Raw genomic sequence first — 22977 nt, 5'->3', positions numbered from 1 at the left:
ATTCCCGCTCTCCCCCATTGGTTGTGGGACTTCTAAAGAAAATAGACATTTGGATTTAGGAGGGTGTGCAAGTGACCTGGGGACCAGGAACTACATGTGTGTGCTGTAGGAGACGAGTGAAGGAGAGAAAGAAAGGGCCCTGGTGGCACCAGAAGTGGTGGTGGAGGGAGTTTTCAGGACACCTGCATGAGGGCTCTGGGCCCTGAGCTCAGTTCGGATAAAGGATTGGGCTTGGCAGGTCTTGTTTAGGTGTTAGAAAAACGAACTTGAATACTGCATCCCCAGGTGAGCAGGAGAACAGTGAAGATGCAAGGGACTGTGATGGGCTGGGGGACTAGCATGTGATACCGCTCATGCCCATTCAGTTGGTAAAAAGCAAGAAGCCTAAGGATGCCACCTGTAGAAGAGGGTGTGGTGGTGCATCTCAGACACTGCCAGAAGTGCATCCACACTATGGAATATTATTCAGCTGTAAAGAAAGATGAAATGCAGCCATTTACAGCCGAATGGAGGGGGTTCGAGGGAATGATGTGCAGTCAAGCAAGTCAGAATGACAAAGACAAATAGTGGACATTTCCATAGTGGATGATTTCACAGAGTAAAAGACTCACAACCTATGGCTTAGAGGCTGAAAGAAAGGGACAAGAGAATGTAAGGGATGGGGTATAAAACAATAACATTAGATAACTTTTATCGAGAGCTTTACTCTGCCATGTACTTTTCTGAGTGCTTCTCATTAATTCACCTGATTTTCATAATAGCCATATGAGGTAGGTCTTATTAACAACCTCATTTTATGATAAAATTGAGGCCCCTAAAGTTAAATAATATTCCTAATGAGACAGCCGGAATGTGGAGGAGCTTGGAGTTGAACCCACAGCCTACCTCAGCCTTAGGCTTTTTTTTTTTTTAATATTTATTTATGCCTACAAGAACTGGGGTCAGACCAGAGATATGGGGGGTGAGAGGATTCACCAGAAACAGTGGGGAACAGAACAGGCAGAATGACTGAAATACACTGCTGAGGGGAGCAGTGAGGAGAGGTCTGCTGTGCCATGTGGGTAGCTCCCTGGCCAGCTGGGGATCGAACTTGTGCTGCAGAGGCTGCAGATAGCTTCACAGCACTGTGCTTAACCCCTTGTGCCACCAGGAAGTCCCTCAGCCCTCAGGCTTAACCCTGGGCTGGGTGAGTGGATTTTGCACTTTCATCTGAGACACTGGGCAGCCTCACATGTGGATTGAGGGAAGGTGGGGCTGAACTAAACAATGAGCAGAGAGGTGGGAACCAGGTAGTCTTGGTCTACAGGTGCCAAGCAGACAGACCACTCGCAGAAGTGGGACAGAAGAAGTGAAAACTGGCACAACGCCCCTGGAAAGCAATTTGACATTGTCTTATAAAACCGATCATCCCAAAGATCCCCGCCCACGAGCCCCGCACCTGTGCCCGGGAGACACATACACAAAGGCGCGAGCAGCCTTCAGAAAGTAAACACGAAGACACCAAGGCCTGGACACCACCCAAACATCCAGCGCTGCAAGATTTAGAACGGCTAAATAAATTGTGCTAAAGCTCACACTGTAGAATGATATAAAGCCATGAAAAATGAATGAATTGCGGCGACGCACACTAGGTCAGATAAATCCTGGTAAAGCCACAGAATGTGAAAAAGCCAGTCTCAGAGGACTGCGTTCCATTTGGGGCTTTGTTTAAAAAGATCAAAAAGGAACAAAATGACAATAGTTTAGGCATGAGGCATGTGCTACAGCCAAGGGAGGGGGGAGCGAGAAAGGAAAGGAGGGGAGCGAGGAAAGAGGAGGGGCAAGGTGGAGAAGGAAAGATGGGGGGGAGGGGAGGGGAGGGAGAGAAGAGGAGGGGAGGGGAGGGCCACTCAGCATCATAATTACCCCTGGGGGCAGGGGGCGGGGCCTAGGGAGAGCTCCTGGGTAAAGGACCAGTCACCTCTAATTTGCGTGAGTGAGTTCTTTGTTGTTTTCATTGTTAAATGGGTGAAAGAGGATCTGATGAAACTGTGTCATGAACCAAAGTTGATCACTAATACAAGTGTGTGCTCTGAGGGACACAAAAGTTGTGGAGCCCCTTAGGTCCCTTTGGAGACCTTTCTTCGGCCCTCTGGTGTCCTCAGCCACCCACTCTGGTGTCCTCAACCCTCCCCCGCCCCCACCCCAGGTCCCATCTTGTTCCTGATCTTCTGTCTCCTCCTTCCATGATCACCCACCCCTTCCTCTGGGTATTGCTCTGAGCTCGGCCTAGAGGGGCCACTGAGAGCAGGGCCATGGAAAGAGGCGAGTGAGGTGAGGGCCAGCGCTGTGGGTGTCATGGCTGTGGCTCGACCCCAGCACAAGGGAGACGTTGCTGGACATTCAGCAGAGAGCCGGAGGAGGAGCAGCCTGCCTGAGTCTGGTTCTTGTCTTCCTCATGTTCTCACTGACTTCCTGAATGCATCTTTCTGTTCATGGGGGCAGGGGATTTGCCATCCAAGATGTGTAGGCTTAGAATTCACCTCCCTACCCCATTCTGTCCTGGTTCGTGCCCAGGTCACGTCGATGGCAGCTCAATCATTCACTCAACTATATTTACAGAGGCCTCCTGTGTTCCAGGCCCTGTCCTGGACACTGAGAACACAGACGTGAATAAAAGGCGTGAACATCCTTGTGGACCTTGTCTTCTGGGGGAACGAGGGAGGGCAGGACGACAAACAAGAGAACATGGAAAAGGCCCAGTGTGGAAAATGGTGCAGATAGTGTTGGGGGGATTGGCTATCAGTGGGGGGGGAGGAGAAGCAGTAGCCTGGCGTTTTAAGTTGAGAGGCATGAGCAGGTGACACTTAAAGGAGGCAAAAGAATGAGTCCCAGGGACAAGGGAAGAGTCTGTCAGGCAGCGGAAACAGCCAGTGCAAAGGCCCTGCGGTGGGCCTGCCTGGAGGAGAGGAGAAGGTGGTTCAGAGCTCAGTGCTGGGTCAGGGACTGGGGCACGCAGCAGTGCGTGTTCCCAGGCCCACCTGAGACACTGCCTCTGTGGGGTTTCTTTGCCTAATGAGGAAGCCCTTGGCCTTGGATTTTCAATCCTCTTCCCTAAGATCTGTGATTTGGGAAAAATGCTCGGCTGCTCTGGGCTTCAATTTCCTCTCCCTATAAAACAGAATTCTGCCAGAGCCTTGTTTGTAGATGAGAGACCAAGGACTGAAAGCCTGGGCTGCTCTCTATTGTGACCATCCAAAGGCTCTTCCAGGTGCTCCTCAGGTGGAGCCAAGTTTGGGGATGGTAGCGGGAGGTCACGCCTTTGTGTGGGATTCTATTGAGCTCTTCCACCATCCTCTGTGCTCAGGTCTTTTCCACGTAGCAGCTGTCTGCCTCCCTCCTCGCCCTCCCTCCCTGCCTCTGTCTGCCTCCCTCCTCGCCCCCCTTCCCTGCCTCTCACTGGCCTCCCCCGGCCCCCACCTGGGCCCCTGGAGAGGGATGCAGCCATTCTGTGGAGCATCACCTGGAAGACTAGCAGGTGCTGGCGGGACAATGGATTTCAGGAGAGTCCCTGCTTCCCGAGGCCTCCCAGAAATTGGGGGCAGCTTCCGAAGACGCTGTTTTTGGCCCAGGCACCACCAGCCCAAACAAAAGCATTTTCTATGGCTGCTGGGAAGGCGACAATTGTTTCCATTTAGCAACTGCTTGCTGCCCGTGCCAGTGCTTTCTCTTGGAAGCCAGCGTTTGGTTGAGAAGACAATGCCAAGCTAAATATTTTCTCTGCATAAAAATCCCTTTAATTTTTTAATCATTTGGCAAACATCTCCTCCCTCCCTCCCCTCGCCCTTCTGTTCCTCTTCTCCCCTTGCTCACTGTCTCTGGTGGGGCTGCCACGACACCCAGTATCTGCACAGGAAGATATTGATGGGCCATGCAGATGGTTCCAGAACTGCAGACAGTGGATTTTGTGCAGACACGCATCTGGTTGATGTGTCAACATTGTCTTTCTAGATGTTTTATCTGGATAGTTGAGGTTGATGCTGGCATGGCCTCCCCTACGCCCACATTTTCTCAGTCCTATTCTAGCAGCTGCCATTCAACCCTGGTTAAAAGAGGCTGAGCAGAGAGAGAGGACAGGCCCCAGTGCTGCCCGCCTGGGCCTTTGGGCAATGGGGGTTCTCTGTAGCTGGTGGCTGGGGTGACCAGTCCCTCTCGTTTCCTGAGTATCCCCTGATTAGGGTGCCCTCCCACCTCTGTGTCAAGATCTAAGGGTGCTCAGAGCTTCAGGCTTCCAAATCCTCTGGATTCAGGGGAGAGCTTCCTTCCTGCTGCTGCACCAAGCTTAGGGCTGGGCCACTGTCACCACCCCCCATCCCTGGAACAGTACCTGCCCCCTGAAGCTGCCCTCCCAACATGCTGTTTGTGCTCAGGCCTCCTCCCCACCCCTTTTGGTGTTACCTGGAGTGGGCTTGGTTTTGCCAATCCCTCAATTTGGGCTTGACCCAGGTCCCCCACCCTGGAAACTTGAATTTCCATACAAGCCAGAGGTGAGGCATAGCTGGACAGGGCTTGCAGAACGAGTGGATAAATAAAGAAGTAAATTAACGACTGGATGGGTGGAGGAGTTGGTGAGTAGGTGAATGGGTGAGTGAACGAATAAGAGTGTGTCAGAGACCAGGTGAATAAACGAGCCATCCCATTACTATGCAAGGAGACAAGCCTGGTAAGTGTGATTTGGTGTGAAACCAGTCCCCGTGGAGCTCTCCAGTGAAGGGCAAGTGTGCTTACTCTCATCGGTGATTAAAGCTCCTTCATCCCCAGGAAGAGCACCCCTTTGAGCCTGGGTTGTCTCTGGACTTGATTTCTAGCTTTGTGGCTTGTGCCTTGGGATCTTGAGCAAGTTGCTTCATTTCTCAAAGCCTTGGTTTTCTTGTCTATAAAATGGGATGATGGTACTTATCTTGTAGGGCTGTTTGGCGAATATGAACACCCGTGTCTACTTGAACACAAGACACTTATTGTTTGTTCCTGTCTCCCTAAAGGATGGTGAGGTTTTCAGGTCAATGGAGGACATGACCCCAGGGTCAGACATGATTGAACTTTGCTAGGCAGCACAGGGTGTGAAGGCCTCCTCTGGGTTTTGAGGGGACATCTCCTCCCTCTGTGGAAGGACATCTAGCTGGGATGTACAGGGACATGGATTACCCTGTGGACGTTTGTTTGTTGCTCTTCCTTTCTTATCCCTGACTTAGCTCCTGGTCTGATATCACATGGACCAGGCCAGGATAGGTGGGGTCAGAAAAATCCTTCTTGGTGTGAAGAAGGGAACTTCCTAGAAAGAATCACTATTGAAAAGCTAGCAGGAGCAGGCTGAAGAGAATATTCACCGGGGTTGAACATGCAATCCCAAGGCGTACAATCACTGTGAGCCAGCGCCGAGGCGGCTCCTCCTGACTGGTGACTGGACTGTGTGTGACTCTGCTTCCTCATCTGTACAGCAGTGATGATAGCAGCTGTCTCCGGGCTTGGAGTAGAGCCTGGTATACAGTGAGTGCTAAATCAGTGCTAGCTATGACTGTGAACTGGACTCTGGTCCTCAACTATTCTCTCCTCTCCTTGCAAGAGGTTCGTGTAAACTGGATTCATTGTTCTGGCTTGGCCAGGTAACTGGCTTTGACCACTGGGACATAGGCAGGTGGGGCAGTACTCTCGTTCTCAGAAGAGTCCCTTGAGAGCATCTTCTGCCTTCCCTTTTCTCCCTCCCTTCACCATGAGAGCAGCATATTCTAGATCATGGCCATTATTCAGTCTAAGACCTGGGATTCGACATGTGGAGCCCAGCCAAGTTTGACCAAGTGCAGCAGCAGTCCTCATGTAATGAGAGCAAGAAATAAATGTCTGTTAGGATAAGCCATGAGATATTGGGGTTGTTGTTACTGCAGCAAAAGCTGACAAATGTGGCTATTACTAATATTGTTATTTCCATTTTATAGATGAAGCTCAGAGAGGTTGAGTTACTTGCCCCTGATTACACAGTAATTAAAGGGTAGGGATAAGATTCAAATTCAGCATCATTTGCTCATTTAACAATTTTTTAGTTAGCACCTACTCTCTGACAGGCGTTGAAAAGCCATAAAGTATCCCTGCTTTCATGGAGCCTATGAAAGTGTGGATAGAAATAGAGAAATACAAGCCAGTGAGTAAATAAACAAGAATATTCCAGGTGGCCATAAATGGCTTGAAGGATATAAAATAGGGTGATGTGATCATGATTGGGGAAGGGGCGTGGGACTAGCCTGGCCCACTGGGAAGCAGCTCTTGCATGGAGATGTCAAGGATGAGATGCAGCCGGTGATGGGAAGAGATGGGAGAAGGGCAGGGCTAAGCAGAGGGAACAACAAATGCAAAGACTCAGGGGGCTGGAAGAAACCTGAAGTGCTCCTGAAAGGGGTCCGATGTGGCTGGAGGGGTGGGAGAGCAGAGAGTGGGAGACACAGAGGACAAAGGCCAGGTGCTCAGGCTTTGTCATCTATGCTACATGAGTTTGGAATGTATTCTTAGTGCCTGGAGAATTTTAAGCAGAGGAGAGATGTATCTCGATTCATATTTTTAAACTGTCCTGATTGTGTTTGGGGGAAGGGCTGCAGAAGGCCAGCTGGTGACCATGGTGGGAGGGAAATCGTGGCTGGGTCCCCAGAGTGGTCATGGTGGGAATAAGCAAACTGACTTGAGATATACTTTAGAGGCAGAGGCCACGAGAGGGTGGGAGGTAGGAATGAGATAAGGAATGACTTGAGGGTGACCTTTATGTGACCTTGGTGGAGTGGTCCCAGACACTGAGCCAGGGAAAGTGGATGTTGAGGTGGATCTAGAGGGACGGCAGTTCTGTGTCAGACACACTCACCTTGACAGGGCTGGTAGCCTCCCGGTGGGCTCTGCTAAGCAGGCAGTGGGCTGTACTGAGCCAGAGTTCATGCTGGAGGCAGAGATGTGGGCTTCACTGGCACAGGGTATGATTTAAAGGGGCAGGATGCCATTGCTGCTGAGGGAGCAGGCAAGAAGGTGCAGGCCTAGGTCCTGGGCACTGGTCAACTGGCAGCCAGCTGGGGGCAGAAAAGCCACTAAAACAGTCTGAGAAAGACAACACAGCTTGGACCCTTATTTAATTGCAGGGGTGAAGCTCTCAGCTAAAGAGGCCTGAGACTACCTGTGTGACAGTGGCCACCACCCCCATGTGGCTACCAAGCACTTGGAATGTGGCCAGTCCTAGGGACATGCCCTATTAGGGTAAAACCAAAGATTCCAAAGAGTTAGAATGAACAACAGGATGTAAAACATCTCATTAATAACATATACATTGGTTGCATGTTGAAATGGTAATAATTTCGAGATATCAGATCAAATATAGTGACAAAATCCATCTTACGTATTTATTTTTACTTTTAAAAATGCAGTTACTAGGAATTCTAGTGTGACCGCAGCACTCACATTTGATGCCTGCACTGGACTTTAATGGGGCAGCCCTGGAGGGGCCACGCAGGTGCCCCACCCACCCCCAGGACCTGCTGCTGAAGCACTGCCAGGGCTGTCCCCCTGGACCCTGGGTTTCCCCATCCTGGGGAAAGTGTCAAATTTTTCTGCAAAAACTCAAACTGACAAGTTCTCACTCCAGCCCATCCAGACCTGTTTTTGCCTAGAACCACATGCAGTTTTCATCAGGAAAAAAAAATTACACACAACATGAAACTAAAGAAAGGAGCAAAATTTCCCTGACGTACTGCCAAGCAACTGTTCCACTTCCTACAACGCCCTGCAGTTTTCTTTAAACACAAAGACGTTTGCCACATGGTCACTTGAAATCATTTGGGAAAGTGTCAAAAGACCATACATGGGCCTGGGGAGGGGGGAGGCATGAGATTTCCCCATTCCCTGTAATGGTCTTGAAGCAATTACCTAGCACCCTGGCTCCCCTGGAGGTGGTCCCCGAGATCACGTATCTGTAGGCCCACAGCCCCACCAAACCCTGAACTTGTGAGGTTTGCCACTGGGTGCTGTGTGGACCCCAGAGGCACCTTGGGGCTCTGAGCAATTATCATTTCTCCTTCATAGAGGGAAATGGAGCTCAGCAGGGTCAGGCAGTTTTGGGAAAGTGTGATGTTCCCCTGCCTGCCCACAACCCAGATGGGGTGTGCCACCTTGCCCTGGAGCCATTGAACAGGTGGGCCCTCAGTAGAGTAAGATGGGGCTGCAGAGCTGCAAAGAAGCAGAGCCCAAAGAGATCACACAGAGAGAGCCTGGAGACAGGGAGAGCAAAGAGACACAGAGCAAGCGGAGACTTGGGTACCCAGGTGGGGCTAGGTCTGAAGAGAGCTCAGAGCACTAGTGGGTAACATGATGCAGAGTGCAATACATCTTGTGTCTGTCCTCGTGGGCTTATAGAACAGTTGGGAAGACATTAAACAAAGAGACTGTGTGAATGTATTTATAATGAAAACCGCAAGTGCGATGATAGATAGGGATATGATGCTATGAAATCCCCAATAGAGACATTTGAGCTAGGCTAGGAAATCACACAAGCCTTTCTTGAAGAAATGACACTTGAGCTGAGATTTGAAGGGTGATTTGGGGTTAACTGCATAAAAGGGAAACTCAGCAAGCTGAGCAGAGGAAACAGCATGTGCAAAGGCCCTGAGGCAAAGGGAGCAGAGCGGATTTGAGGAATAGAGAGCAGTATGGTTACAGCAGGCACAGTTAAGGAAAGCGTGGTAGGAGATAGGCCTGAAGAAGAAAGCAGGGCTCAGACCATATGGGGCCTCCTAGAAACGCCAAAGACAAATGAGGAAGTGGAGTTGAAGCCAGAGGCTAGAAAAAGCAGGAGACTTACATTACCAAGGAGAGCAGGTGCACGGTGATGCAGGGTGGAGGTAGTGATATAGTACTAAACTATGAATGGGTCACAGAGTCAGCCAGGTATCATGAAGATTAAATGAATTAATACCAGGTGTGCTTAGCAGAAAATTGACATGAAGTGAGTGAACACACAAAGATTATTAGTCTATTGTTAATACTGTGGAGAGGAGCAGAGGACCCTCACAGGGAGCCCCACACAGAGCTGAGACTTAGGGACAGGAAGGTCTGAGTCCATGGGGGACCGGGCTTGGTGAGAGGAAAAGCAGGAGCCAGGGGCAGCTTCTGGAACAGTGCATTGCCAGGCTCCTCTCAGCCCTGCTGCCCCAGCCTGGGAACCTCCATGTCTCACTTGTCCTTCCACCTACCAGCAGGCAAATGGGCCCAAAGGGTACAGCTATTGACTGGTGTTTCCCACAAAGGAAGTGGGAAGTAGAGACCTCTTGAGGCTCTATCCTGATGTCTCCCTTCCTCTGGCTGCAACCTCTGCTTTAGAGCTTGTATTAAAGAAAGAAGACCCTATTCCTCATACACTGGCCCCAGCACCCACTTTTGAGACCCATCATCTCGAACCTTCTGGACAGAGCCTGTGAGCAGCCCACGAGGGCTGTCTGCTGCCAAGATTAGCTTCAAAGGACCATGGTCCTCAGTGATGGGGTTGGCAGGGTTTAGAGTGTGTTAAGCTTCTCAAAGTTTCCCACATTTTTAATCTGCCTTTAGAAATGATTTTTTTTTTTTCAATTTCAAAGGTTCGGGGTTGTTTTCTAAATGCTGCCTATGTCTGAAGAAATCTGAACAAAAGAACTTGGGGATTTGGGAGGTAATTAGTATACATGTAATATTTATTGGTTTTGCCTTAATTATAAAAGTAACATATGCTCAACCTGGAAACTTGTAAAATACAGGAAAAAACAAATCTTAAAAATTGACCTAAATCCACAGATATTCGCCTTATTAATGTGTGGATACATGAGTAGCTTGTTACAATACGGACCACCCATTGCACTTGAGCTTCCCACACACCATCTTATTTTGTCCTCCCAACCCTGGAAGATGGCAGTACAGTCACACCAACTGTGCAGATGAGGAATGGAAGCTCAGAGCGACTGCTCAGTTTGTTCAAGGTCACTCACACTTAGTCACACTAAGCAACAGAGCTGGAACCAAAACCTGGGCCAGCCCCTCTGCAGAGCCTCCCCTTGTGCACCAACAGCTCACCGCCTTGCCCTCTGCCTGCATCAGCATCTATGGGGCCCCACACCCTGCTGACTGCACCGCCAGCCTGCTGCCAGCCCACCCTTTTCACTCAGTAACATAGCGTGTATTTTCTCCAATCAACATATATTCTTCTACAGCACTATTTTTAAAGTCATCGTATTCTGCAGCGCAGACTAGTAGTGGTTCTTGAACATTCATCCCAGCATCATCTGGGAACTTGCCGGAAATGCAAATTCTCATGCCCCTCCCCAGAAGGACGGCATTAGATCTGGGGATGTGCAGGGGATGGGGGATGGGGGCAGGAATCTGTTTTTAAAAGCCCTACCCTCCGGTGACTGTGATGCAGGCTCACCCTGAAGAAGGGGTCTTTCAGGCACTCAGTGTTTCTCTAAATAGATCCCCTGTTATTGCTACGTTGAGATTGTTTTCAGGTTTGGGCCATCAAAAACCAGGCACAATAAGCATTTGCCCATTCCTGTGGAGATCAAGAAAGTGGGTTTTAAATAAAGCAGGTGCTGAGACCAATCCCAAACATCAACGCATGTTAAAGGGGACTAAATAAAAGCAGGCAAGCTACCAGTCAGACTAGGCCATATTTCCCTTCTGGCAGGACCCCCCTGCAGAGGAAATTCTCTGGAGGTCTGGAGTCACCTGTGGGGACAGCTCCGTGCTGCAGGTAGCCAGAGGGCCCCAGTGCAGGAAGCAGTCCAGGCCCTATCTCAGTTTCTGGGCGTTGGAGCATCATGGCCGAGATTTATTAAAGAGACAGCTGCTGCCTGGGCCCACCCAGCAGGGGGAGGGCAGAGGGGTACAGGAGTTGCGAAGATGGATCTAAAGGGCAGGCAGGCCCCTCACCTCCCAGCTGGCGATTTCATTAAGCAGGGCCCTGCTGTGTGGTTCCTGCCCCACTCCTCGCAGATGCCCTGCCAAAATGTGGCTCGTTAGCCTGAGGCTGAGCCCCGACTTCTGAAATGAACTCCAGGCCATCCCCTGGGGTCTTGGAAGACACCCTCCACCTGAGCCAGCTATCGCTGCTGCTGCCAGTTCTCCAGCCGCCTGTTGCTGGAAAACATTCCTGGAACCTGATAGGCTTGAGCAGTGACTTGACCAAGAGCCAAGGGGAGAAATGACCTCTCGGGTGTGATGTCAGTTTCCTTGCCTGCAAAATGGGAGTGATTAGATAACTCCTGTCTGGTGAGAGAAGGGAATGGATGTGGATTATAAACGCTGAGGCCTGCGTGTTAGGCGGATTTCAGTGTCATCACTCTTTTTGTTTCCGGAAGCTGCTACTGGCTAGTGAGGAAAGAGCTGGTCTCTGGGGACACACTGGCCTGGCTTCAAATCTCACTTCTTCCCCCGAGTGACTGTGTGGCCGTGGGGGAGTCACATCAGCTTTCGGGGCTTCCATTTCCCAGCAGTAAGATGGCCGTGATAGCTGCTCTACCAAGGGCGAGCGTGAGGTGGGGAGAGGGCCCGCCAGGGGCCTGAAGCCAGGCTCCATCCTTCCTGCTCGGCCTGCCTGCCAGCCTGGGAGGTGCATGGCATAGAGATCTGCTCTTCCATGTCAAGAACGGACAACTTTGGGTGGGCTTTGCTGGCTCACGTGCAGCTTTGGACACCTCACTTTGCCTCTCTGTGCCTCAGTTTCCTCAGCTGTAAAATGAGGAAAGGATCGTACTTACAGAGCTCTCGTGAGAATAAAGTCATGTTCTAAAGATGTGAGTGTGTGTTAGGTATTATTATCCTTACCATTTTTCCAGATGTGGCAAAGCCCGAACTCCTGTATCATCAGACATTTAGAAGTCCAGGAAGGCAGGGAGAGTCACTGCCATGTAGTTCCATTGCATGTTCATGGGCAACATCGGCTGAGCACCAGATACGCGGTCACTCACTGCCCCAGGGGTCCTTTGAGTTGGACTTTGTGGAGCATTTTACAGCTGAGAGGACTTGGAACTGGAGACCCAGAAGGGTGAGGGACCCAGGAAGGTCAGAGGGAGTGGACAGCCCTTTACCACCTTCCAGCGAGGAAGCCAACCTCTCAGCCTGCGTGACTGCATCTTGGAACAGGGCCCCTCTGAGGGCCCCTCCCTGACAAACTCCAGAAAAGCAAGACCCTGAGAAATTTCAGGTTAAAACTCAGCCCTCAAGTGCCATTGCAGGCTATTCAAAGGAGAAAAAGAATACAAATCAATGGCAGCCAGGTCCCTGGTTCCAAGGAGCAGCCGCGTCTTGTTTATAACCTGAAGAGATCAATAGGAGATGCATCTTTGGGCCCATTTTTTAAGCTCGATACCATGGATGCAATTTGGTTGACAATTATGAACAATCAGTTATCTTGTACAGTCTTGCGCCCAGCGCCAGCTGCCCATAGGACAATCATGAGCTATTATGGGTGGGCGGTGTTGGCCAGGGGCTGCTCCTACCTCGCATTCACCAATGATCACTCAGAGGTAAACGGCATTTGACGATCAATTGAGTCGTTGGGATGGAGAAGTTATGAATGCTTCGACACAGAAGCCTGGCTTCTCGAGTTTTCGGACCCATTAGCCAGGGAGTAAGTTGCTATCGATTAAATCATCTATCTCTCTCCGACGTTGGCAGTCTCTGGGCCAAGAGTCTAGGTTAGAGCTTGTGAGAGTCCAGAAAATCAGGTGCCCCTGGCTGTCACCTGGAACACAGAGGACGACTGTCATCACCACTTGGATGCCTGAGTTGGGTGGATAAAAATACTGTGGGGTGTTAGGTGCTCCAGAGACAGGCCTGAAATAGAGCTTATCAGTTCCCTCACGGGGAATGTGACTCCAGGTTTCTTGGCTGGTGCCACTTCACTGCAGGGATGAGGTGAGGGCTGGATCACCCCAAGGTACAGCCCTGTGCAGAGTATCTGAGTGTTAGGACCTCAACACTTTTAGGATTACAAACCTCTTTGAAAAACTAGTATAGGCTCATCATTCTTTCTCTGGAAAATTGTTTAGATACCCCAAGTTTGGCTTATTATTTTAGGGAGACCTGTTAGCTCTGGGATAAGAGTGTCAAGTCAAGGGTTTTAGAACCAGACACTCTGAATTCCTTACCATTTGCAAGCTGTGTGATCCTGGGCAATAATCTTATTTCTTTCCTTCCTATTGTGCAAATGGTGCTAATGTTGACCTAAAATTGCGAGATAATCCATGAGAACCAGTAATCCATGCATCTAGCACACAGTAACTGCTTGATAAACACTTACTGCTGTCATTATTGATATAAATAACAATCATTAGTAGGAAACAGCTGTAAATCATGGGATCTCTCTGAGACACACCTGTAAAAATGCTATAATGGGTCCTACCTCACAGACAAGCTTCAGGAAGTATTCCTTGAAAGGGTGCATGTGACGCACTTAGCCCAGACCTGGCACATTGTAGGTGCTCAGTAAATAGGAGCTGTTGTTATGATGATGGATTTTCAAATGTTTTTACTAGTAAATATTTGCATTCATTTCTGGGGTTCCTCCCATCTGTCCAGGAGTGGGCCGGGGAGGGATGTGAAGAAGGCCTTGGCATCTAGCAAGTGACAAACACTGTAGTGTTCATGATCGGCTCTGGCAGGGATGAGGGAGGCCACCCAGCCTCACCTCTGTAGTGGGTAAGCTGTGTGACCTTAGCGAAGCCTGTTTCCCTCTCTGGGCAGCACTTCCCCCAAATGCATGGTGGAAGATTGCGCTTGATGACTTCCAGTGGGCCGGGTGTTTGCTCATTGCTGGAGGAGTTTCCTGATTCTGACACTGGGTCTGGACAGGCATGACTTGATGCTGAGGGTGGGCCAGGAGGAAGCAGGCAAAGATTCTTCCCCTTCTTCTCCTTCACCTTCTCCTTTCCCTTGGAAAAGTAAGGCTCACCCACTGCAGGTGTCCCTTAAAACCTCCTACACATGTGGACTAGCTCCTTCCATTAAAGCTAAAAACTATGAAGTGGCTAAAATTGCCAGCTGATGCCCTCCTCACAAGCCAGACCATGGGTCACCTCTCCATACTCCTCCAGGCTTCCTTGAGACAGGGAACTGTGGGTCTTCATCGGGTCACCTGATGGTTGGTGCCAAGGTGAGGGGAGTCCCAGCTACCAACACCACCATTGCTCAAAGCTTTCTCTAAGCCTTAATTCCTCCCTGTGGAATAGAATGAGCCACCCTTTCTTCACCCGACCTCTGGCAGCAGGGCAGGCCTCTCCACAGAGAGCAGGGTGGCGCACTGCTCACCAGTAAAGCCACTGCACCCTCACCTTTCCTTTGAGCGAGCTGGTGCAGCCCGGCCACATATTCTCCTAGCCTTTGTTGGGGAGCTGCTCCTGCCCAGGAGCTGCTGGAGGCAATTATTCCTCCTCCTGGACTTGCCTTTCTCTCTCCTTCACTGCCAGCCTCCTTTTACTCAAGTGCTTCTCCCTAATTCCAGATTCCTGAGGCCATCTCCCTACCTTCCTCCAGCACCTCCGTGCCAGTTCCTGATGCAACTTCATCCAGATCCTCTGCCCTTGGTGTCCTGCTCCCACACTCTGCCCCTCCTTTCAGTACCCCCAGCTCCAGTCCCTGGTCCTTCCTCTGGCACTGTTTTTATTCTTTTTCCTGGCCTGTCTGCCTAGGGAAAGTGGGAATAATAGGGACTTCTAAGCCCTGGGCTGCATTAATAGGAATATACTATCTAAACAGAGGGAGGTGACGATCCAGTTCATGGCCCTTCTAGGCCACACAGGTGTGTATTCATTAAAACCCCCTGTTATGATTCTCAGAGAACTGGGTGTCTTTCTTCTAGAACACACCTCTGACTGTTTGAAATAATTTATTTATGTAACTATTTGTTCATGTCTAACTTCCTCACCAGATAGCATATTCTCTAAGGCCAAGGGCCATATGAATCAGCTTAGTTCATTCTTGTAGCTACAGCTCTGTCCAAGTGCCTCTGTCCACATACACAATATCAGTTTATTGAATGGAGGAGTGCATGAACAGATGGTTAGATGCGTGGATGGAGAGGTTAAAAGGGGAAGTAAAGACTTTCTACAGAGCCAACTTCTTACAAGGGTGAGTTCAAATAAAGTTAGCAGATAGAGGAGACTTATAATAGGTAGTTACTGTTTTGTGGGTTTCTGGGAGTCATTCCCTCTCTGAATCAGGACCCAGGTCTCCTTCTAGTCCTGGACATTGCCAGTAGGAGCAGCATGGAGCCACAAGGTCCTGGAGAGCAACCCCCTTTTCACAGTGGTGTAGCCCTGCCTCCTTCCTTCTTCACCTTGGGTAACCTTGTGCTTCTGTCTCCCTCATCCCAGACCATCTTGCTTTTAGGAAATGATCTGATCCTTTCAGGAGCACCTGAGATGGAACAGGATTTCATTCCTGGTTATTTGCATTTAATGACCAGGAAAAAAATCATTTAAGTCAAGGGGTGATACAGGTGTGGTGAGGACAGGCAGTGCTGTGAGGAGGCTCTTCCTGGAGTCAGAGAGAAGGTCTCTAGACAAAGGGGCTTGGACTCTGCTGGTTGGTGACACATGGCAGGTCTGTGGGCCAGATAGCTTCTCTTTCCACCCTACCCCTCAATGATGTGAGTTCCAAAAATGTTCTTTACTTCCAGAATAGGGCTGGGGTCTCAATGGTGGGCATGATGGCAGACTTTCAGCACCCGGCAGCAGGCTCTCCTTATGCCTCCTACCCAGCCTAGGGTCCCTCTCCCTGCCCAGGCCAGCCAGAAGCCCCGGAATTAGCACCTCCCACAGAACAGCCAGGCTGTTAAGAAGCCAGAACCAGGTCTGCACGCAGCCCTCAACCCCTCCTAGTAGTTAGGCAAGAGCTGGTGGGGAGGGGATAAGGGAGCAGAGAGCAGGCAGTGGCATCAGAAACACAGCCGCCTGAGGATTCTCCCTTTAAACAGCCTCCCAGAAGGCCCAGATGGCTATCAGCCACCCCAAAGAGAGCCCTGGGGAGGGGGGTGTTGAGATGTGTTGAGAGGAAAGGGGCCTTTTCCCAGCCTCCCCGGGGTGGAGAATTTCTCTCCCAAAGAAAGGCAGCCCCACTTTCGCCTAAGTGGCTGGTCTGTGCAACGTATTCATCTGGTATTCATGAGCCTGGCATTAGCTCTAATGGCAAGGCACCGTGGGCTCTGACTGTGATACTCAGCATGGCCTTGCCCCTCCTTCCTGGCTACTCTGCGATTTCCCATTACTGAAATGAACGTGCAGGGCTCAGATGACAGTGTCCTGGACTGCCAGGCGTGTGTGTGCACATGCACATCCACATGCACACACATGGGTTCTGCCCCACGTCTGGATCAAAGTGGCAGGAAAGGCATCTCCAAATCCAGCTGAACATCCTCATAGGTCTATTTGGAACTGCTACATCACAAACATCTAGAAAGCCACAAAGGAAGTCACCCAAGGTCAAGAGACCTGAGATCAAGTCCCAGCTCTGCACCAGATTTGCTGAGCGCTGCCTCAGATGCTCAAGTGGTGTTACTGTCCCATTCTACAGGTTAGGAAACTGAGATCAAGTGAGCACCCATCTGCAGGCTGGGGTTGGGGTGCCCAGCTTGTCTGGCTACTGATTCCACGTGGCAATGTCCCATCTGTGGAGACACGAGATGTGCTTTCCCGTAGCAGACATACCAGGAGACCCTGCAGCGGGCGGAGGCTGACCTGCTGGCCCTTTGTCCCAGAACTGGGGGAGGCTGCAGAGATGAGTGAAGGTCCCAAGAAAAATGAGCTGGCTGGGAACCACCCTCTTGTTGAAACTCCCTTACAATCCCCTTTTTCTGCTCAGGCCCCAGGAGCTGAGAAATCAAGAGCCCTATCCTTGCTGTGCTGTCTGCCACTCTTCAGAAGAGGTTCTGCATGACCCCTCATCCAGTCCCTCTGCTGCTAGGAGTTGTCACATTTTATCAAGGTGGGTGTATGCATGTGTGTGCACACACACATATTTGTATTTGTAGATGTGTATGCACATTATATGCACATGTGAGCACGTTGAGTGTGTTTAAACACAGGTAAGTATGGTTCCATGCTTAATATGAGTGTTTAGTACATGCGCGAACACATGTCTTGGCACATCCTCAGTCCACCCTCCTCCCAACTCCTCTCTCCCCTGTGTAAGGCCCCATACAATCTGCACTCTCCTAGGAGATCTCATTCTGGTTCTCCATGAGAATGAAATTCCCAAATCTATACCCCCCCACTCTGACCCCTTTTCCAAGCTCTAAAGTCTCATTCCAAAGGATGACCTGTGTAGCGCTCAAGCCCACTGGTCCCAAAGTGTCCCTCATAATCCTCTTGCCCAGTCTGGTTTTCCCGGAGATTTCATCTGCTGAGGCTGGCATCCCTGTCCTGCTGGTCTCCTTCCCCTCTCAGCTTCACCTGCAAGAGGCCTGTGTCTCTTCTCTTTCTCCACCACCCACATTCTAGACCCTTCTTACTGCACACCTACTCTCCTCACCTGTTTGTGACAGCTCTCCCAGCATCAGCTCCCTGGCCCCAGAACACCCAGTTCAGGGAGAGTAGAGCCCTTTTAAAACATGAACTGGATTCCACGCCAAACCTGCTACTGAATCCCTGTGGCCTGTGAGCTCAATCCCCCTCTGTTGCTTGCTATGTGTGTGCCCCTGGTCATATTTCCAGACTTTTCTGAATCACACCATCGTTTCCAAAGCATTCTCATGAAAACGGAGCAAGGCAACATGTAAAAGTACAGCAACGTGTCTTTTATTTAATATACGTTATATAAATATGCTTTTATATATTATATAAAAATGGGTAAGTATAATATAAAGCATATATTTTCTGAATTTTAGTTTCTTGGTTTCAGGGGAGAAAGTTTATAGGTGCTTGTATGTGTATACGTGTGTGTGCAAATTTTCAAATATATAGGAAAATGGGTGTTGCAAATAACTGCATGCACAGAAATTCTTGACTTACCCATCTTATTTTTCATCCACCCATCCATTCATTCAGCACGCATCCTCTGGCTCTGTTGTGTGCCATGCATTGGTTCAAATGTAGAAATAGACCAAGTTGTACCCCTTAAGATTTTGGTATCATATATGAACTTCTCAAGTTATAAGCCCAAGAAAAGCCCAGATTCATCTGTCAAATCCAACTCCTGTGCACATGGTTTGGGGGAGTATAATGCTGCTTATACAGAGGCTGGCTCTGCTGGCCCAGCATCAGCAGGGGACCCCTCACCTGGAGTTACTTGCCCTGGGAACCTCTAGGCTCCATGGAGTCCTCTGGCCACCTGGCAGGCCTGGCCTCTGCCCATCTTTGCTCTGCAGAGTGTAAGCCCCTGGTCAGTACAGGTGATGACCTGAGCAGAGAAGCCCCCACGTGCACACCCCAAAGAAGTCATGTCTTTGGAGGGAGAGGGAGGTCGAGGTCAAAGAAACTCTATCAAACTGAAGTCTCTCCAATTTACTTTCAGGAAGGAGCTCCATTAACGCGAGCGTTTGGGGAAAAAAACAAAAACACTAATCACCATCCGAAATGTACATGCTATTTCCCATCTGGTGTGTGGAATTGGATCGTCTCGGGAGTCTCAGAAAAATGCAGCAGATGGGCTGGGTTTGGAGCTCATCTCCCCACAGGCAGTGGGGAAAAGAGGAAGAGGCTTGGCACGGGGAGCCGGCCTGAGTGAGGGATGGAGGGCCCGCCGGGCCCCCATCAACTGGGTCCTGGAGGAACCCTCCCTGCTGTCAGATGCTGGATGCAGCCAGAGCAGCTGCGTTGGCTGCCCCTGTGGCTTCTGGTCCATTCTGGGAAGCAGCAGCTCATGCTCTCAGTTTGCAGAAACTCTACTGCAACTCCAGCCGCAGTGGCGCCAGGGCAAGATCAGGGCTTGCTGTGCTTTCTCACACTCATCCTCGCTGACATGCACTCACTCACCAAGGACTGTAGTTAGTGCTTCCCAGAGATCAAGAGGCTCAACGAGGTCAACCGGACGCCCTAGCACTATGTCTATGTGCATTAGTACTTGGTTCAGACATCCTTGAGCTGGGGATTCAGGCATGCTCCAGGAAGATGGGGTATGATGATAGACTTGTACTGGGGAGAAGGTCTCACTCTTGGTTTGGCCTTCCTTCCAGGCTGGGGAAGAGGTGCCCAGGATCCCCACACTATGCATGACAAAGGACATATGTGTCACAGATAATAGCTCATCCTGTGACCTCTGAGTGGAGTCCAAAAGAGGGTGCATGTGCAGCAGGGGGAGGCTGGGCATCTCCCAGCAGGTAGGAAAAGAAACTGGGAGGGAGAACAGGGGCCCTGGGGAGAAGGACCCTAGAGACAGCAAGGAGTGAGCCATGCTCTCAAAATTCTCTGTTTGCAGGGGTCCCTTCTATAGAGGATGACCCCCTCCCCCAGCTGACCCCCACAGATGCTATTGTCCATGGCAGGATGGCAGAATGCCACCAATACCTTCCTTCTCTGTAGTGACTTTCAGCCCTCCTCCCTGGGGCATGCCTCCCTTCAACATCTAATTAAAGGGAAGAAAGTAATTAAGGAAGGGCATGTAACATTCCCTGTAACACTGAACTTAATAAGGCCCCCAACCCCTCCCCCACTTCCAATCCATAAATATGACACGCAGAACAACTGGCCGCAACACCAAATTGTTTATTGCTTGCTAAGCTGGAAAACACTTGAATTAACCTCCTGCATAAGTGGAGTTAGGAAAGATCCAGGCATCAATAAGTGAAAAGAGGCTGTGAATCAGACAGAGTCCTTGTCAGGGAACTTAGGAGATTGGGACCTCATGCACTCCCTTGCACACTCATCTTTCCTCCAAGCATTTACTGAGTGCCCCACTATGTAATGGAGGGTTTGGCAGCACTCAAGCTAGAGAGGAGAATGCACCCACATCGCCTCTGCAGTTTGAGACATGTGGTCCTCTGTAGATTAAACGTCACAGCGCAAGCCAGGGGGGAGAGGGCTGTGACGCCCCAGGAGAGGACCCTTCGGGGCTGGGGGCTAAAGGAGCTGGCAGGGCAGTCCCCGCTCCTGGCGGGGCCATTGCTGTTATATGCACCAGGCATGGTAAGGGCGGAGATAAACACAAGGCTGCGCCTACCCAGGGAAAGAGCTCACAGTCAAGTTGGGGACACAGCATGAGTTGCCACATTAAAAGAATCACTCCTTCACTGAGATGAGATTGAGTCGCAGCGGAAACCCAGGGACAGGCACAGTTAAGGTGGTCTGGGGAGCGGTACAAAGGATCGCAAGGAGATGACACTAAAGCTGGGTTTTGAAACATAGCTAGGAATTTGCAGCAGAAAAGAATGCACGTTGATTGAGGTGGGAAGAAAAGCTTGCGCAAAGGCTCAAAGGCAAGAAAGGATGGTCTGTTTGGGCTGAAGTCCAGAGGAGTGGGGGCAGGGGAGGAAGCCACGGAGGTCAGGTCTTGCTGGAGAGCAGGGCGACTCCTAGCCCACCATGCATGAGCTGCCCTGGAGGCTCAGGGTGCGGAGCCTGCTGCCTGGGCTCAGAACCCACTCCCGCCACTCCCTGCTCGTCTTGGTTTCCTCAGAGCACAGTGGGAAGCTTGATAGTACCTACCTTGGAGGGTGGGCATGTGGATTGAGGGCAACCCATGTGAAGTGCTAGAACTGTGCCAGAGCACTATCTGCTTTTTACCTCCCGAGCTCCACACAATTGTCCAGGAGCCGCTTGGGGGTCTCAAGCAGAAGCACTGTGCCCCCAGTTTGCACGGTGGAAAGGTCCCTCCCAACTGTGGCTGGGTCCAGTATGTCCCCAAACACCACTGTCCCAGATTCTTGTTCAAATGCACATTCCCAGGCCCACCCCAGAGCACTGAGTCAAAGTCCCCCAAGTAAATGGGATACTGAGGGGATGACAGAAAGTCTACTACTCCGTTGTGGCCATGGCTGCACAGCTGTATATTTACTAAAAGTCACTGAGTCATACATGAAGTTTGACGTAAGTGATCCCTCACTATGGCTGCTGCTAGAACAAACTCCTCCAGGTGATTCTGAAGGAGAATCAGCCTTGGCTGATGTGCGTGCGCGAGGAGAGGACGGTGGTCGGTGTGAGTCCTACTCCCACACCGCTCTGACCAGGGCTCGTGGGGGCAGAGGGGAAGGCTGCAGGTTGGCCCCAAACTGCTCTCTCATCTCCAGCAAGGGAGCACTGGGTTCACCCAAGGCTCTCCCTCTGCAGGGCTCCTGCAGGGCGGGGACAGGCTGCCAGCCATGGCAGCTTGGTTGGCCCCATCATGGCCAAACAGATTTCTAGACCTTTCGCTCCAGGAGTCCTGAGAGATCCTCAAAAGCAGGTGCATGGGGTGGGAACACTGAGTAGGAGGTCACCTAGAACACAGTGGGTACTTTGGGCATGCGCCGGCCCTGCTGGCTTCCTGTATGCATGGACCTTGGGTGGGCTTCCTGCAAACGTTCTCCTGGGAGCAGATCTTAGACTTGGCCATCAACTCCTCATTGCTCAGAAGCTACTCTTGGTAAAACGTCTTGGTCTCCTGTTCCTCCTCCTCCTGATATCAGTCTTTATCTGCATTTCTTCTCTTCAAGGCTGGGAATGGCTTACAGGGAAGATGCTTGCTACGGTTAGTCCCCAAACCCCTAACTATGTCCTCTGTGCTTCTCCCTGATCACCTCAGCTCCTGCCTATCCACTTTCAAATCTTGCCTAGTTCCCAAGAGCTCCGACTTTGGAAATGACACCATATTTGCCCCCTTTGTCCCTGATTTGGGTTCCCAAATTCTCTGTCCCTTCCAAACTCATCACATAGTCCCTTGATCCTTTTCTGTGGCCCTTGATCCCCTCCTGTATCTCCTCTATCACTACTTGTGCCCCATGACCTCTACCATTTCTCCCCATGGAGTCCACCTGAGACCCCAAGGCCCCCCTGTGTCACTCCAGCCCTTCCTGGCCTCTCCATGACAGTGGGTCACCCATAATGCTTGTTGAAGAAGAGGAGGACAGATGGAGGAAGGGGCCGAGCAGATATTTGGAATTACCTGAGGTGTGACTGGTGTCAGAGTTTTCTTTTGAAGTATCTGGAAAATTGTTACTATTTTTTGCTCAGTGGTATGTGTACAGACTCAGGCCCTCAACCCCCCACCATGGGCTGTGGAATCCTGCCCACACCCGCTCTTCTGTCCTAGCCTCTGGCTACAGAAGGCAGAATTGGCAAGAAGACAACCACATAGGTAAGGACTCCTGACTCCCCAGGGCACATCCCACACTTGTGCTCTCTCTGGGGCACCCAGGAGCTCTGTCCTAGCTACTCATTCATCCTCCTCTCTTCCGTGGGGCAGTGTGGCCACCATGGAAGTCCCCGAACCTGAAGTGTAGGGAACTTCCTGCAATCGATGGGCAGAGCCGTGGGTCATGTCAGGTTCTTCTGCATCCCTGAAGAATGGGCACCTGCATCTTGTTCTGTCCCCATTCCTTGGTTCCCATCTGTCCTCAAGTGACTCAGAGCTTCTCTGAGGTTTTCTGGGCTTCTCTGAGCATCTCTGAGATTCCGGTGCTTAGAGGGGCATTCGAGCATGCTCAGAGTGAAGGGACCGGGCTGGCCGAGTCCAGAGAGTCAGTAGAAGCCAAATCAGACAAATGAGGCTGTGGTCACTGGCACCTGTCCCTGCCTGGCCTGTTTACTCAACCCAACCCAACACAGCCCGGGTATTTGGAGGGAGCCTGAAATTTAACCAGTTGGCAGAATCTGGTTCCCTGTTACACAGGCCTCCTGGCGCCTCAGAGATAACAGAGGTGGGTCTGGCTCCTGCAGCTGGGCCTCCTCCATACCCCGGGCCAGGTCCCTAGGCTGAACCTCCTCTTCCCACCGCCTTCCTTCTACCTACCTTCTGCCCTCTGGGAGGCTCGGTGGCATT

At 50.8% G+C, this 22977-nt stretch overlaps 1 long non-coding RNA gene across 4 annotated transcripts; it reads left to right on the top strand.

Annotated features, from left to right (window-relative positions):
• Positions 1-1937: 1937 nt before the first annotated feature.
• On the top strand, positions 1938-18638 carry LOC119237013 (uncharacterized). Of its 4 annotated transcripts, none has more exons than XR_005123173.2 (4): positions 1938-1975; positions 9636-9706; positions 16888-17010; positions 18538-18638. It is a non-coding gene; the product is annotated as an uncharacterized LOC119237013 (long non-coding RNA). The 4 variants fall into 4 exon arrangements; XR_005123174.2 differs by having other exon boundaries at positions 1940-1971; XR_005123175.2 differs by lacking the exon at positions 9636-9706 and having other exon boundaries at positions 1938-1971.
• Positions 18639-22977: the final 4339 nt, after the last annotated feature.

Source organism: Talpa occidentalis, unplaced genomic scaffold (genome assembly GCF_014898055.3).
Source record: "Talpa occidentalis isolate TD23 unplaced genomic scaffold, MPIMG_talOcc4v2.1 talOcc4.9, whole genome shotgun sequence".
Classification (NCBI taxonomy): domain Eukaryota; kingdom Metazoa; phylum Chordata; class Mammalia; order Eulipotyphla; family Talpidae; genus Talpa; species Talpa occidentalis.
The sequence above is the reverse complement of the archived record's forward strand: the minus strand, read 5'-3'. Positions and strand labels throughout refer to the sequence as shown.